Source organism: Centruroides sculpturatus, unplaced genomic scaffold (genome assembly GCF_000671375.1).
Source record: "Centruroides sculpturatus isolate CEXI.00-Female unplaced genomic scaffold, Cexi_2.0 scaffold232, whole genome shotgun sequence".
In the NCBI taxonomy this organism is placed as follows: Eukaryota; Metazoa; Arthropoda; class Arachnida; order Scorpiones; family Buthidae; genus Centruroides; species Centruroides sculpturatus.
In genome coordinates, this window is record NW_019384487.1 from 588895 (window position 1) to 600447 (window position 11553).

Genomic DNA, 11553 nt, shown 5'->3' on the forward strand with positions numbered 1-11553 from the left:
ATCTATGATCTTATAAAGGGTCGACTTGTATGTTAAAAAAATTTTTAGTTAAGTATTTAATAGTTTACAATTTATTGTAAAGATGTTTAAAAATATGTTAAAAGTTTAAATTTTAAATTTATTCGAAGGTTTTGTGTTCGAATGTAGAACGGTAATGTCTTGAGGATGGCCTATTAGAAGTAGGCTGAAAACGTTTGAACAGTAAATAAATAATAAGCTCAGCAAATTGTTTGGTGTTTGATTATATTCAGATGTAAAGGTAAAATATAGACAGGTACTCGTGTGAAAGCACACAGAGCTTCCTAGAGAAGATTCTAAAACTATACTTATCACATGAATTTTTCGTTAGGTGATACAATTATATTTGTGAATTATGAATTAGGAATAATGAATTATGTTAATAAAGTAAAGGAGTAATAATATTCTCTTTTTTCTTTATTATGTGAGATCTACGAATTTGCATATTTGTCGGAAATTTGAATTTAAAATTGTAAACAAATTCTACAGCAAAACAATCCTGGTAAGAATTAGAGCAGAGAATTAGATCAGTATATTCTAGATTTAGTTTTATAATAAATTTTATATTTGTTATGTTAAAACGTGCCTTTTGTTTGTCCACGGACCCTTGCCGACTTACCGACGCACTCCCCACTCGATTTGCCCTCATAGATTTCATCCAACGAGATCCGGCTTTACCAGCCCGTTTAGATTAAGTATTCATAAGGGAATACCCCTTTACCCCCTGCTTATCCCTTAATTACTTAACCAATAAGAATTAGTAATAATTCCATTTTATACTTATTACAAATTTATATATGCTACATTTAGCATAAAAAACAGTGTTTTGTTAACAGATCACAAAACTAAAGAAATCGCAATGTAAAAATGTTGATCATTAAAAAACGACTGAAGATCGATTTTCTAAGAAGTCTTGTCATGCCCATAGGGTATGCTTCAGTTAGAAGTTCGAAGAAAAGGTTCATTTTGTGTGAATTTTCTAATTCTTTTCGTTTGTCTACCGGTGTAATTATCACAATAATAGCCAAAGTTTTATTATAACGAACGGATTATTTTAACTAATTTTAAATTGTATTTCGGTACCGATTGATCAGAATTACAACAGCCGATTGATAACGTTATCCGTAATTATAATATTGTCATATAATTTTAGTTTAAATTAATAAAATATATCAAACAATATAAATATGTTAATTTAGATGAAAAACTTCTAATTATTCACAAAAGGTTATCGGCATTTAAAAGAGTTTATTAAACTGTTGTCTGCAGACACTTCCGGGTCTAAAAAGAAATGAACGGCGTGTTAGGAAATATGTATTCACTGCTCTATCACGTGCTGTATGCGGAACATAATTTAAAATTACGGTACGATATCTTCGACGACAAAAATAAATTGTCCTGAAACACCTCAGAGATGTCACACGGCTGAGGAGAGTGACGTTTCGATATTCACGTTTTTTCATGAACTATAGAAGAATTTTTACAAAATGGCTACTTTATCTGGGTCGCTTGTAAGTACTAATGTAAAATTAATCATATATTACTGTCCGTTATCATGATATATGCTGCTTATCGAGAAATTTTATAGAAAGAACAATTATTGCTAGCGGGACACGTCATTATGTGGTATGGAAACAAAGCGAGATCGTTCTCTACATATTTGTGCCCTTTGCGTTAAAAAACATCAGATTTCATATGCCCCATCAGCACTAGTGTAGCGAGGGGGGCAAGGTGGTCTATCATGCCCCGGGCGCCACTCGCAGAGGGGCGCCAAATAATCTCCAAGACAAGCTTTGTTTCTGGAGTGGGGAGGGGGCGCAAATAAAGTGTCGCGTTCCATGTGCCAATTATGTTCGCTATGCCACTGCTCATTAGGGCCGGATTTACAAGTAAGCTTTGTAAGCTGTCGTTAGGGCAGTGATTCTTAATCTTTTTATACTCGCGGCCAACAAAATATTTCATAATTTTTTTTACCCCCAATTTTTTAATAATAATTTATATTTGTTAAATTATCTATAACAAATTGATTTTTTTATTATTGCTTTATTTTTTTTATATAATAAATGTAAAATATAACTTTATTATTTCATTATGTATTTTCTTCACTACATTTTCTTTTTGAAGGTCCTGGTCCGCGATTACTTATATTAAAAACTTTTATAATGTTCTTTTCTGTTTTTTTTTTAGCGATTTTACGGGTTAATTATAAATAATTAAAACTAAACACACAATATAAGAAAGAAATGCACTATTATTCGATCCAAAGTCGATGCTAAAACTAAATAAGAACTAAAACACCCATAAAGATTTTGCATATCTTTTGCAAAAACATTTAAATTTTCAAAGCCTACTACTAAGCCTACAATTTTTCTTAACTATTTTTAAAATTCCAAGCATTAATANACGCTTTCCTCCACACTATCTAGGTATCCCCCTTTTTCAAATTTTAATATCGACTCAAAATAATTTAAAAAGACAAATTACAATAAAACGGTTTATTATCTGACTATCAGAAATTTCACAATACGCCGAGGAAGAGAGGAAAGAGCGTTTAAATAATTAAAATTGTAAAGGATTTTAAAAAATATATAAAAATGGAGAAAATCGCGCTTCTGACAATCGCTGCGAGTGTGTGGGATAAATTTGCAGGATTCGCGCTTCTCACGAGTACAGCTGTATGTGGCCGGCTCGCGCGTCGGAAAACCTTATTTATTCGTGTACGCACCAGACGGAAAAACAATAAAAAATCGCGTATCCAATCGCGTATCCATTATCTCCAATAAATAAATAGAGTTGAAACGACACTTTGAAATGTTTTTCCGATGAAAATAAATAATAATAATAAGTTTCAATAAAAATGTTAAAATGTAAATTGAATTTTATCGAAATGAGTTTGCTTGAATTTCCTTTCATCGCAGTAATGTGCGACGGTTAAGCTAGTAGGCTATAAATACAAGATACTGTTAATTCAAACGATATCAAGCAATTGTGCTATTCGCGAGCGGTTTTACCAAAGTCAATAATAATAAGTCGTTTCTAATTACAATAAAAATCTATAGTATATTATGATCTATCACGTGGTCTCTAAAGTTCAGCGAATTCTTCGCAAAAAGAATAAGTTATCGGGAACACGTCAGCGATATGTAGTCACGTGACCGAATAGCACGGACAACAAATGTCACGTGACACGCTTCGTACGCGTCCGACGTGACGCTCCGCGACGAAAACAAGCTTAAACAATGGTGTCTTCGAACCGGTACACTCGATAAGTATTCCGACAATTTTTTGTTCATAGCATATTTTATATCGATCATTTCCAACAAATTATACGTATTTTGGAAATATTCGACTGAAATTAGTCTGGATTTGATTAATTTTATAGAAGAAAACCTCTCAAATAGCCGTACCCACTAAACAGTACAAGTGCCCGATATCGAATACAAACTTTTATAATTCACGTGGTCGTCGTCTAACACGTGTAAACTAGTGAAATCCGCCATCTTGATCTTGAAAACTTTTATTATTCATAATTACTACATATTTAAGATTTCAATATTCGGTAAAATTATATATAACATAATTACAATTGATATTTTGTATTATTAAAGAAAATTTTGAATAAGAAATTATTCACACATTTAATGACAATAAAATCTGTTTCCCAGTGAAAAAATTATAATTTTACAATTATTTTTGCCTACATTATACAACATAAATCCTTCATTTAGGTGTAAAAACTTCCGAAAAGTTTATCAAACGTAATGTAACTGGAAGATATTTTAACACGTAACATGCCACAATTCCCTCGTTCTACTCACTTTCTATTTATTTATTTATTCTTTTTNGGAATACCCCTTTACCCCCTGCTTATCCCTTAATTACTTAACCAATAAGAATTAGTAATAATTCCATTTTATACTTATTACAAATTTATATATGCTACATTTAGCATAAAAAACAGTGTTTTGTTAACAGATCACAAAACTAAAGAAATCGCAATGTAAAAATGTTGATCATTAAAAAACGACTGAAGATCGATTTTCTAAGAAGTCTTGTCATGCCCATAGGGTATGCTTCAGTTAGAAGTTCGAAGAAAAGGTTCATTTTGTGTGAATTTTCTAATTCTTTTCGTTTGTCTACCGGTGTAATTATCACAATAATAGCCAAAGTTTTATTATAACGAACGGATTATTTTAACTAATTTTAAATTGTATTTCGGTACCGATTGATCAGAATTACAACAGCCGATTGATAACGTTATCCGTAATTATAATATTGTCATATAATTTTAGTTTAAATTAATAAAATATATCAAACAATATAAATATGTTAATTTAGATGAAAAACTTCTAATTATTCACAAAAGGTTATCGGCATTTAAAAGAGTTTATTAAACTGTTGTCTGCAGACACTTCCGGGTCTAAAAAGAAATGAACGGCGTGTTAGGAAATATGTATTCACTGCTCTATCACGTGCTGTATGCGGAACATAATTTAAAATTACGGTACGATATCTTCGACGACAAAAATAAATTGTCCTGAAACACCTCAGAGATGTCACACGGCTGAGGAGAGTGACGTTTCGATATTCACGTTTTTTCATGAACTATAGAAGAATTTTTACAAAATGGCTACTTTATCTGGGTCGCTTGTAAGTACTAATGTAAAATTAATCATATATTACTGTCCGTTATCATGATATATGCTGCTTATCGAGAAATTTTATAGAAAGAACAATTATTGCTAGCGGGACACGTCATTATGTGGTATGGAAACAAAGCGAGATCGTTCTCTACATATTTGTGCCCTTTGCGTTAAAAAACATCAGATTTCATATGCCCCATCAGCACTAGTGTAGCGAGGGGGGCAAGGTGGTCTATCATGCCCCGGGCGCCACTCGCAGAGGGGCGCCAAATAATCTCCAAGACAAGATTTGTTTCTGGAGTGGGGAGGGGGCGCAAATAAAGTGTCGCGTTCCATGTGCCAATTATGTTCGCTATGCCACTGCTCATTAGGGCCGGATTTACAAGTAAGCTTTGTAAGCTGTCGTTAGGGCAGTGATTCTTAATCTTTTTATACTCGCGGCCAACAAAATATTTCATAATTTTTTTTACCCCCAATTTTTTAATAATAATTTATATTTGTTAAATTATCTATAACAAATTGATTTTTTTATTATTGCTTTATTTTTTTTATATAATAAATGTAAAATATAACTTTATTATTTCATTATGTATTTTCTTCACTACATTTTCTTTTTGAAGGTCCTGGTCCGCGATTACTTATATTAAAAACTTTTATAATGTTCTTTTCTGTTTTTTTTTTAGCGATTTTACGGGTTAATTATAAATAATTAAAACTAAACACACAATATAAGAAAGAAATGCACTATTATTCGATCCAAAGTCGATGCTAAAACTAAATAAGAACTAAAACACCCATAAAGATTTTGCATATCTTTTGCAAAAACATTTAAATTTTCAAAGCCTACTACTAAGCCTACAATTTTTCTTAACTATTTTTAAAATTCCAAGCATTAATAGTTTCTTAGAATTACTTTCGGAGATAAAAGAAATACTGCGGTGTAAGTAGCACATTTGCATTTATTTCTTCTGTACTAACAAAGTTGTATGTAGGAAGAAATAAGAAATATATAAATAAATAAAAATCTAAATACGAAAACTTTATGTTTCTTAGCATAAATTCTTCGCAAAAATAATAAGTTATCGGGAACACGTCAGAGATGAGTAGTCACGTGACCGAATAGCACCGACAAAATGTCACGTGACACATTGAAAGCGGACGCGTACGAAGAAATGTGCCGCTCCGCGACGAAAACAAGCTTAAGCAACGGCGTGGTCGACGGTGCACATTCGATAAGTATTCCGACAATTTTTTGTTCGTAGCATATTTTATATCGATCATTTCCAACAAATTATACGTGTTTTGAAAATATTCGAGTGAAATTAGTTTAGATTTGATTAATTTTATGGAAGAAAACCTCTCAAATAGTCGTACCCCCTAAATGGTACAAGTGCCCATTTATACTCACCATACAATCATATCCTTAGCCTAATTATATATCAATTATCATATACAGTAGTTCCTATCCTATAGATCTATCAATTCCTATAAATAATAAAACAAATATACAAGTCAATTTTAACTTTGTGTGAATTGTAATTATCTATTATATGTCATTTTAATACAGATTTTGCTTTAACCCATTTTAAATGTTACTTCTGTAGTTCTGTAAAAGGATAAAGAAAAGACTCGAAAATATTTTATTTTTCTAAGTAGTCTTCACTTTAAATTTCCTTACGTTCGTAACAGAATCTCGAGAATGATCGATAAGAAAACCTTGGTTATCTCACGTGGCTATCGGAACCGAATACGAAACGTGCGATTCAAAATAGTTAATTAAACCGTAATCATGTGGTTTCGTGGTTACGAGTGAAATTGGTTTTTGTCGTATTCGTTAGCTAATTAACGATACAACAGCTTAAACAAGAAAACGCATAACGTGTTAAAACACGAACGGAAAATCAACTTCTCTCATTTCTAAATATATCATCATATAAATTCCCGTCAAATGAATGATATGGTTATAAAATTTGTATAGAAATTAGTATTTCTATAATATTTAAAATAGAAGTACTTACCAAAAATTTCAATTAATTGAATCGAAGGAATGACTAACCAAAACTAACGTGTGTACCAACCTTTTACGATGATAGAAATGAAGAAGTTGTTGCCAGATGTTTTTAGCTTTCGTAGCCGAATAATTTTTAAAAAGTAGCCAATTCTCGAGCCAAATGCTACAGTCAACACGTGTAAAGTATTAGATTCACTAAGTGCAGTCTTTAACATTTAGAACACTAACATCGTTTTGTAGTAGTCTATATTTATTAAATAATTAATCAGACTTAAGAACTAATGTAATAAATGCAACACATATTTAACTGGCGTCTAATTACAGAACGATTCCGTAGCCGTAGTTCTGGTTTTTATCACGAGATGCCGCTAGTGTCGTGACGTTCAGATAGCGTATACCTAGTGCTGTACGGTGTGCTTGGAATTTTTTGTCGATATTTTAGCTTTAAAACCATACTTTATCATCGGGTGTATTCAAAATCTCAGCGCGCTGCCAGCGCCTCTCAGCACCTCTGTTCAAAATCTCAGCCAACTTTCCGGTTGCTGGCAGCGCGCTGGCAGCAAACTGCAAGCGTCTTTTTCAGTGCTGGATAAGCTAGCAAACAAGATGGCAGCCACCATAAGGCTCTTAAGAGCTCTATTTTGCATTGCCAATTTTGAATTTAATTTATTTGTTGATGAATAAACCCTGAATAAATTAATATTCGGTTAATACTTTAATAGAATATTATTATTGTATATTTACTGTATCTTTATCTCTATTTCTCTTTTCGAAATTTGTATTTTTCATTAATCTGTTCTAATTAAAGAAGTTAAAAAATCATTTAACGTAAAGCGGAAGTCCACATCATTCGCCTTTTTTATTGTTTTTCTCTCCCGAAATTCCTGGCAGTCAGCGTTTGTGTTCTCTAGAAAATGCCAGCAGTTGCATCACTTCCGGCAGCATTTCGCTGGATTGATGCTGAGATTTTGAATACGCCCATCGATAATTGGTTTCGAAGTACTGTATTCCCGCTACGTTGCTAAGAAATCGTTATGGTAAATATTGCGTTGGTATATTAGAAAATACTTGTTGTTATTGCGATAAGCGCTTCTCCTCAAAAGGAAATCTTACTAACAAGCGTGTAGGTTTAGAACATAAGCAAATCCTGCTGGAGAAAAATTCTATATTCTGTCGCGAGACTTCGTGCTCTGAAGGATTTTCTACTTTCCTTCGATTACGTGAACATTTAAGAAAGTACTGTACCTGTACATGGGTTTGCCTGTGAAATTCAGAAACTGAAATTCAAAACTATAAAGGGTAAGTAAATTTTCTTCTGAAATTTTAAAAATGCTGTATTTAATGAATATATCTTAAAATAATTGTTTTCATGAATATTAACAGCTCATTCAGTTGTAAATAACAATATTATGTACTGTATTTGACAGATTTCTACGAATGGAAAGCCACAGATAAGTTGAGAAACAACTAAAGTTAACTGCGTCGTACTGTCTAAAAATTCGTGGAATTTATAAATTCTACTCGTGCGGCTCTGGCACATGGGATCACGACTACGCTCAATTCAGAAATGTACTGTACTTACAAAAGGAAAACATTCAATAACAGATTGTGTATATGAAAATGTTGCAAATCTATAATTTTCAATAAATCTTTTTCATGAAGAAAACATCTTTCTTATGAATACTGTAGCATTTTTTCTTAGCTAACGTTCAAATAAATCATAGCAGATCTGTTAAATCAGGCTACAAAAAGTTCACTAATATTTTACTGACGATGATAATTTGTTGATGGATTTAAACTACCAATTTAAAAAGACTACTCAAATTACACAAGATACACTTAACTCTTGGTATTCCCTAGGGTTCAGTTTTTTAAAATCTCGTGAAAACCAAATAAGGATGCCTATGGAGAAAATTGAGTTTGGTTTTGTGAATCATTTCAAAGATAAACGTTAATTGTAAAATAAAATATTGCAAATTTTCTATTATAAAATATTTAAATTGTGACCGAAGGGTCGGCACCTCTTTAATGCCCTGTCAGGATGACACCATCGCGTCTCGGCGGACACGGAAGCCGCGTTATTTAGGTCACGCGAGCGGTCGCGTAACGGAGCGATCAGAGTCGGGATGGAAGGAGAGAGCGCACCGGAAGTGATTCCTTCGTAGACTAGATTAACATAACAAATGTTTAATGGGTAATGATAGGGAATACATATCTTACAATATGTTGATAGTAAAGTTTGATAGTAAAGTTAAATGAGCGTTCTCGAGAGAGAGAGTTTACAATTAATACGCGTGGGGATAAATACCTTTTTTGATATCTTGGTCTGGATCCAGTCGGTAAGACAGAAAGTTCGGGAAAGTAGTGTTAAGTCCAATGGTTCTGACTTTTTCCTTTGATATTAGGCGATTCTTGATATTCAAAAACGAAGAGGTATCCAAATGAGCACAGATATTACGTAGAAGTAATCCGATGGAAGAGCTGGCGACGACTGACTCATTTTGTTGTTCTTTTCTAATGTTGAACTGTTAAAATCGCGATATTAGGTCGAAAGGCGATAAGAAAGCGTCTTTATTAGGCCTGAGAACTTAACAGATGTTTAACTCCCAGGTGTAAAAGTTGACTGTTATTGAACGAAAGAATAGGTACATTGTGATCAGGGCCGTGCCGTGCTATGATGCAGAGATGCGGCCGCATAAGGCGGCACCGTGAGGGAGGTGGCATAAAAAACATTTAAGGGGCAGAATTTCAAAGACTTGCATCGTACTTAGAAAATTTACCGCACGGCCCTGGTAAGATACACCAAATAATAAGAATTATAGCCTATATAGGACTAATAATTTATATAAGGGGCGGCATTTCGAAGACTTGCATCATACTTAGAAAATCTACCGCACGGCCCTGACTGTGATCTTATGCCACCATTGAATGAAAGTATGACTACGATATGATCTTATGATGAAATGATATAAACACACGGAAAGTCTGGATTTGGATCCTCACAAAATTATTTCTAAAAAGCAATGAATAATTTTATTAAATGATACAAAAAAAAATTCGAGTAAGAGATTGAAAAATCAGCAGGAAAATCTTGAGATTAAAATAATTTAAGAACGAAAGTCTACATATTCTGTAGAATAACTTTTATAATACTGTAAGGTCTCTTTTTATGCGGATTATTTTTATGCGATTTTGAAGTTGTGCGGTTTTTATTTCATCCAAAAATTTCTTGGACAAACATACATATAGGCTTGTTTAGGAAGCCCGCGTATAGACAGTCTCCAAAAATCGTGGAACGCTCAAAGCTCACTCCATTTGTTCCACTGACATATAACGTTTATGGATGTAAAGGACAGCTAGATCTACCTTAATCGCTTTAGTTCCTAGCAATTTTTGATATAAATGTAATTAAACATAAAAAATACTTAAAACTAAAAAAAACGAAAGAAATGCGTTAATTTTGAAGAAAAAGCTTCAAAGTTTAACTTCCTTTGTCTCGCCCTTCTGTGAAATTTAACACCCATGAGTCATTGTTTACACATCTGGATGACCTTGAACATAGCTGGAATTGGATTTCCCGGAGCATTCTCATAGACGTCGCGGGAGGACAAGGGTTTAAAGTAGGGTAAACACTAGCTGCCCGTATATTTTTAAAAAAATTTGGAGACTTAAAAAACATTCCAAAAATACAAAAAATTTAAAAATGGCCTTAAGGACCGTGTTTTATGTAACGCTATGTAACCTGCCCGAATTAACTCGGGCGAGGAATTAAAGGTGTTTTAATTAACTCTTTACATCCAGATGTTAGTGATTTGTTTTTAGAATGAGCTTTTGTAATTTGTACATGATACTTACCATCGACAAGTCGCTATTACATCATTCTGAGTTTCGCATTAAAAGGTATAAACTGTAATTGCTTCGAAATTAAATTTTATTTTAGCGGTGTTTTTTATGCGGTTTTAAGTTAATTTTAACTTGTTGTTTTGGTTTTATGCGATTTTCGAAAATTACGGAACGTATCCCTACTTTTTCAAGGCAAGTAAAGTCTTTTTTATGCGAATTTTTTATATGCGCTTTTCTGTAGAACGTATGCACCGCAAAAAACGAGACCTTACAGTATACTGTATAATTTGACATATTTTGATAAAAATAATAATCATCTTTTAAAGCTATAATATAAACATTGAACATTAGACAAAAGACAAATTTGACGTTTAACAAACGAACAGTAGCAAAATTCGTTCGTAATAAATTAATTCTGTCTGTGGTGTATTTACACCACAGACATAATTATGCTTGTCCAGCTTCTTGACGTCACGAAGTGGCGACATCTCGTGGTAAAAAACAGAACTACGGCTACGGAATCGTTCTGTAGTTAGACGCCAGTCATATTTAGCAGCCTTTGTTTCAATTCTCTATTATTCTGAAACTTACATTGTACAGTACAGTACAGTACAGTACAATTTCCAGCTACAGAGAACTCTCCAACTATAAACTATAACAATAAATATATAGGTTATACTTTTATAACGTGCATATTTATTGTGTTACTAGCTGCAAGGACCCGCTTCGCTGGATTTTATTTGTGGGCAAAAAATAACGATAGTGAAGATTAAGATAATTACATTATAGCCAATCTTACCCGTTTTCACAAAATGCAAGAATTAGGTCCCCCGTTTCCAGACAGAACGTCTCCTGTTCACGTCCAGTCAAACGAACTATTTTCAATTTGATCAATTTTCTGGAACGTTTACAATCGTTCTATAATCGAACCAATTCGAATTCGAATTCGAAAATTTTTAAAATAGAAATAGAAAGTCTTCCACTTTCAACCACTTTCAAGCCCATATCTCCCGCACCCTTATAGCTATCGAGACGCAA

General features: G+C 33.0%; 1 protein-coding gene across 3 annotated transcripts in view; it reads right to left on the reverse strand.

Annotated features, from left to right (window-relative positions):
- Nucleotides 1-7264, reverse strand: part of LOC111621633 — a 32997-nt gene extending 25733 nt beyond the window's left edge. The window contains exon 1 of one of the 3 annotated variants that reach the window (XM_023363844.1): nucleotides 6680-7264. The gene's annotated coding sequence lies outside the window, so the exon portion shown is untranslated. The remainder of the gene's footprint in view (nucleotides 1-6679) is intronic. The other 2 variants (XM_023363842.1, XM_023363840.1) reach the window with 2 other exon arrangements.
- Nucleotides 7265-11553: the final 4289 nt, after the last annotated feature.